The sequence below is a fragment of the Sorex fumeus genome, unplaced genomic scaffold, assembly GCF_029834395.1.
Source record: "Sorex fumeus unplaced genomic scaffold, SorFum_2.1 ptg000072l, whole genome shotgun sequence".
Lineage (NCBI taxonomy): Eukaryota > Metazoa > Chordata > Mammalia > Eulipotyphla > Soricidae > Sorex > Sorex fumeus.
In genome coordinates this window covers 47,376,773-47,382,856 of record NW_026606129.1, presented here as the reverse complement: position 1 = coordinate 47,382,856, position 6,084 = coordinate 47,376,773, and positions in this window count along the sequence as shown.

Below are 6,084 nucleotides of genomic sequence, written 5' to 3'. Positions count from 1 at the left end.
GAATGTAACTTATGTCTCTGAATTTGGCAAGTTGAAGTAGCTACGTGTCATTGTGGACACCTTTAGTGGATTTACATATGGCTCGCTACAAGGGAGAGAAGCAGGAAAAAATATTCTTGGCGCATACCCTTTCCTGCTTAGCTGTCATGGGAAGACCCATAATCATTAAAACTGATAATGGACCCGGTTATACAGGAAAAGTTTTTTAGGAATTTTGCTCCTCTTTTGGAATCACTCACCAAACAGGTATCCCTTATAATCCCCAGGGTCAAGGGATTGTGGAAAGAGCACATCTTAATGTAAAAAACATGCTTCACAAATTAAAGAGGGTGTAGCTCTACCCTGTTAAAGGAGCACCTCATAATATCTTAGCACATGCTCTTTTCATTATTAATTTCCTAAACTTGGATTCTCAAGGACGATCCTCAGCGGATAGGCTTTGGCATCCCACCACAAAAGAGCTCTATGCCTCCGCCTTATGGAAAGACCCACTGACTGCCCAATGGAATGGCCCCACCCCTGTCCTTATATAGGGATGTGGGTCTGTGTGCATCTTTGATCGTAAAGAAGGAGCTTCTAGATGGCTTCCTGAAAGATTAGTGAAGCATTTTAATGATATACCTGCTTCCAGTGATCTGGCAGGCCCTGAGACCTGTTCTCCTTCCTTCCTAGGTGAAACTGACAAAGATGGCTGAGAAGAAATCACTGACCCAAATTCTGCTGTTCCAGCAACTGGCCTTCATAACCCTGACGTGGCTGGAGACTATTCAAGGATCTAATCCACATGTGCCCTTCAACTGCACCTGGATGTGGTGTTGCAGAATCGGAGAGGTCTTGACTTGCTACTCCTCCAGCAAAGAGGACCATGTGCTGCTCTAAAAGAAGAGTGTTGTTTCTATATGGACCACTCGGGGCGGGTTAAGGACTCTATGGCTAAAGTGCGGGAGGGCCTGGAGAAACGCAAGAGACAACGGGCTCAGGAACAAAGCTGGTTTCAAACTTGGTTTTCTACTTCCCCGTGGCTAACCACTCTGCTACCCACTATACTTGGTCCTCTAGTTGGGTTCTTACTGTTTATTTCCTTTGGACCATGGGCCTTTTGGCGCCTGACTACTTCCATCAATCAACAATTGAACTTTTTGCAGGCTAAACCCATACAAGTCCACTACCACCGGCAGATAGGGGATACGGTGAGGACCTTAATGCTTCACCAAGTTCTCTATATCCTTAACAGCTCATATGCCCGCTGGCACATGGGACCAGCAATCACCCCCTGGGCTAGGGCACCATCAAAGCATGGAACAGAGGTATCCACAGGCAAGGGGAGCCCCTGAGCAGATCCCTAGCCCTTGCCAAAGAGCATGCCTATCTGCATGGAGGTTAGACCCTGGAAATTTCTCCCCCCTACAAAAAGGGTCTAATTTTTTGACCAACCCCCAATAGGGCCCTAAAGGGGGATAGGCCTCTACTCTCCTTTGCTGGTTAATGCCCTTTCAAAAACAACCTTACCTTCCTTAAAATAAAGAAAGGGAGGAGATGTAGTGAGCGGGCTCTTGGGTACAAAACTTTCTCAAGACATTGCCCATTGACATTGAGAGAGATTATTGTTATGGGATTTTGTCCCATTGTTCTGTTGAAATTAGGTGTATTTGAGGGGCCTGTCCTGTCTTAAAGTAGCCCATTTAGTTGTACTTGTAACCATGGTCTTGAGTCTATGAAGTTCCTGAGCTGTTGTTTGTCTGTGAAACTGTGTGTTGTTCCTTCTATTATGAATGAGAGTCTCACTGGGTAAAGTATTTTTGGAGAGGCATTTATTTCATTGAGTTTTCTCACTATGTCCCACCACTGTTTTCGGGCCCTGAGGGTTTCATCAGAAAAATCAGCTGTGAATTTTAAGGATGCTCCTTTGTAAGAGATTTCTTTCTTCGATCTTGCTGCTTTCAGAATTTTGTCTCTGTCTAAAGTTTTGGTCATTTTGATCAGGATGTGTCTTGGGGTATTTTTTGTTCAGATTTCTTCTAGCTGGTACCCTTCGGGCCTCCTGAATGTGGTCACAAGACTGGCCCACATTGAAAAGAACAAAAGCAGCCGATGCTGGCGTGGATGTGGCGAGAAAGGGACACTCCTTCACTCTTGGTGGGAATGCCGACTAGTTCAGCCCTTTTGGAAAACAGTATGGACGTTTCTCAAAAAATTAGAAATTGAGCTCCCATTGACCCAGCGATACCACTCCTGGGAATATACCCCAGAAAGGCAAAAATGTGTAGTCGAAGTGACATCTGCACTTGTTTGTTCATTGCAGCACTCTTTACAATAGCCAGAAACTGGAAGAAACCTTAGTGCCCAAGAACAGATGACTGGTTAAAGAAACTCTGGTACATCTACACAATGGAGTACTATGTAGCTCTTAGAAAAGATGAAGTCATGAAATTTACATACAAGTGGTACAATATGGAAAGTATCATGCTAAGCGAAATGAGTCAGAAAAAGAGGGATAGACATAGAAAAATTGCATTCATCTGGGGGATATAAAGCAACAAAATATGAGATCAATACCTAAGAATAGCTGAGATCAACACCAGGAAGATTACTCCATAACTTAGAGGCCAGCCAGATATTCTAGGGGAAAGGGCAGTTCAGATAGAGAAGGGAACACCAAATGAAAGGTGTTTGGAGGATCCTCCTAGGAGGGGAAATGCATGTTGAAAGTAGACTATGGACTGAACATGATTGCCACTCAGTGCCTCTTTTGCAGACTACAACACCCAAAAGGAGAGAGAGAACAAAGGGGAATGCCCTGCCACAGAGGCAGGGTGGGAGGGGGGGTGGGGGGAAATGGGCACTGGTGGAGGGATGGGTATTTGATCATTGTATGACCGAAACTCAAGCACAAAGATTTGTAAATCTACAACTGTACCTCATGGTGCTTCACTAATAAAAAAAAAAGGCATTGCCTATAAAATATTTACAGGGTTAAGAAAGGCATTTTACAAAGCACATGAGAAAATGCTCTACATCATTAATCATCAGGGAGATGCAGATCAAAACCACAATGAGATACCATCTCACACCTCAGAGACTGGCCCACATTCAAAAGAACAAAAGTAACCGATGCTGGCGCGGATGTGGCGAGAAAGGGACACTCCTTCACTGTTGGTGGGAATGTTGACTGGTTCAGCCCTTCTGGAAAACAGTATGGACGATTCTCAAAAAATTAGAAATTGAACTCCCATTTGACCCAGCAATACCACTCCTGGGAATATATCCCAGAGAGGCAAAAATGTATAGTCGAAGTGACATCTGCACGTGTTTGTTCATTGCAGCACTCTTTACAACAGCCAGAAACTGGAAGAAACCTGAATGCCCAAGAACAGATGACTGGTTAAAGAAACTTTGGTACATCTACACAATGGAGTACTATGTAGCTGTTAGAAAAGATGAAGTCATGAAATTTACATACAAGTGGTACAATATGGAAAGTATCATGCTAAGCGAAATGAGTCAGAAAGAGAGGGATAGACATAGAAAGATTGCATTCATCTGGGGGATATAAAGTAACAAAATATGAGATTAATACCCAAGAATAGCTGAGATCAGCACCAGGAGGATTACTCCATAACTTAGAGGCCAGCCGGGTATCCTAGAGGAAAGGGCAGTTCAGATAGAGAAGGGAGCACCAAATAAAGGGTGTTTGGAGGATCCTCCCAGGAGGGGAGATGCATGTCGAAAGTAGACTATGGATTGAACATGTTTGCCACTCAATGCCTCTTTTGCAGACCACAACACCCAAAAGGAGAGAGAGAACACAGGGGATTGCCCTGCCACAGAGGCAGGGGGGGATGGGGGGATGGGGGTGGGGGGGGATATTATCCATGGTGGTGGAAAATGGGCACTGGTGGAGGGATGGGTATCTGATCATTGTATAATCGAAACCCAAGCACAAAAAATTGTAAATCTACAACTGTACCTCATGGTGTTTCACTAATAAAAAAAAAAAAAAGAAAGGCATTTTACAAGAACAGGATGGTTGGCCAACAGGAACTAAAAACAGTATGTGACATTCTTTTTTTTTTTTTTTTTTTGCTTTTTTTGGGTCACGTCTGGCAATGCACAGGAATTACTCCTGGTTCATGCACTCAGGAATCACTTCTGGTGGTGCTCAGGGGACCATACGGGATGCTGGGAATCGAATCCGGGTTGACCGTGTACAAGGCAAATGCCCTACTGGCTGTGCTATTGCTCCAGCCCCAGTACGTGACATTCTTGATGTCAGCCTGTGATTTAACGAGCAGCCTTCTGAAGAGCCCCCCCATTGCCTCTTATCTCCCCATCCGTCCCATGACTACCCTTATCTGCCTTTGTCCCAAAGCTTTGAGGAAAAAAGCTTAAGCTCAACGTATATAAATGCTGTTGAATTTACAGCACTTATATAATAATAAAGTGAATAAAGCTGAATAAAGCAGCTTTCAGCTCACTATACTCTAATCCTGCTGTCTCTTTCTTTCACTCTCGCACCCTCTCCCTACCCATGTTGACTAGTCCTGTGGGACGGGGCATGAAATTACTTTTATTCTTCTGTACATGTTTTCAATTGGGGGGCAGCAAACACCCTGGAAGTCAGGATGAGGTGGGAAACACAAAAGTGTGAGAATCACCGGCGATTAAGATGTCAAGAGCAAGTGCTACATTTTTCAAACCCGAAGCTTATGACCTCTTACGGGAAGTGACAGTCTTTCCTTTGCTGCCAAGATTGTTACACATAAGCAGCAGGTGACATTGACCTCTGGGTTAATTCAAAGATATTCTGACCATTATGTATGCACAAATATGTGTACATATATGTGTGTACATATTATATATGTATGTATGATATATAATATGATATATACACAATTCTCATGGATATATATCCATAAGAATATATATAGGTATACATATATAAACATATACACATGTATGTATATGAATTTGTGCATATTATACATATGAGCGATAGCACAGCGGGTAGGGCATTTGCCTTGCATGTGACCAACCGGCAAACCGAGGTTCGATTCCTCCGCCCCTCTCAGAGATTTCAGCAAGCTACCAAGAGTATCTTGCTCACACAACAAAGCCTGGCAAGCTACCCATGACGTATTCGATATGACAAACACAGTAACAATACATCTCACAATGGAGACGTTACTGGGCCTGCTTGAACAAATCGATGAACAGTGGGAGGACAGTGCTATACAGTGCTATATATAAATATATATGTATATATATACACATATACATGTGTATATATATACACACACACAATTCTCATGGATATAAAAAAGTTACAAATTGCCTGAAAGAAAAATTTGCACATAATAAAAGCCAATCTCTGAAGTAGCTGTGTGTTTATAGTCTCAGTTAAGTGTGCATTTAGAGAATAGCACAAAACTTAGAGGAGCATTTTGTAAGTAACTATTTTGGACATTTTTATATATACACACACCAAACCTCTCCAGCCCCTAGTGTAGGGATCCAACTAGTCTAGCGTCACATTGCTAGAAGAAAACTAATTAAAGATGCTACCTACAGGGGGGAGTGGCCAAGCAATGGACGCTGAAAACTCATTTCAAATTTCATTCTACTGCTCAAGCAAAAGAACTGATCTTTTAAAAGTGTGTGTGTGGGGGGGAGGGGATGCGTGGAGGGGAATGCTAAAGAAAATCAATCTGTAAAGGGAAAAGAGAATGTGCGAATGTGCTGTCTGGTCTTCTAGGAGGTTGGTGACTAAAAAGCTTTTTTTGTTTCATTTAAAATCCCCTCCCTGATCCTCCCAGGATAGGAGAAGCATGCTGAAAGTAGACTATAGACCAATCATGTTTGCCACTCAATGCCTCTTTTGCAAACCACAACACCCAATAAGAGAGAGAGAAAAAAAGGGAATGCCCTGCCACAGAGGCAGGGTGGGATGGGGGGATGGGGGGTGGGAGGGATACTGGGACCCGTGGTGGTGGAAAATGGGCACTGGTGGAGGGATGGGTACGTAATCATTGTATAATTGAAACCCAAGCGCAAAAATTTGTAAATCTACAACTGTACCTCATGGTG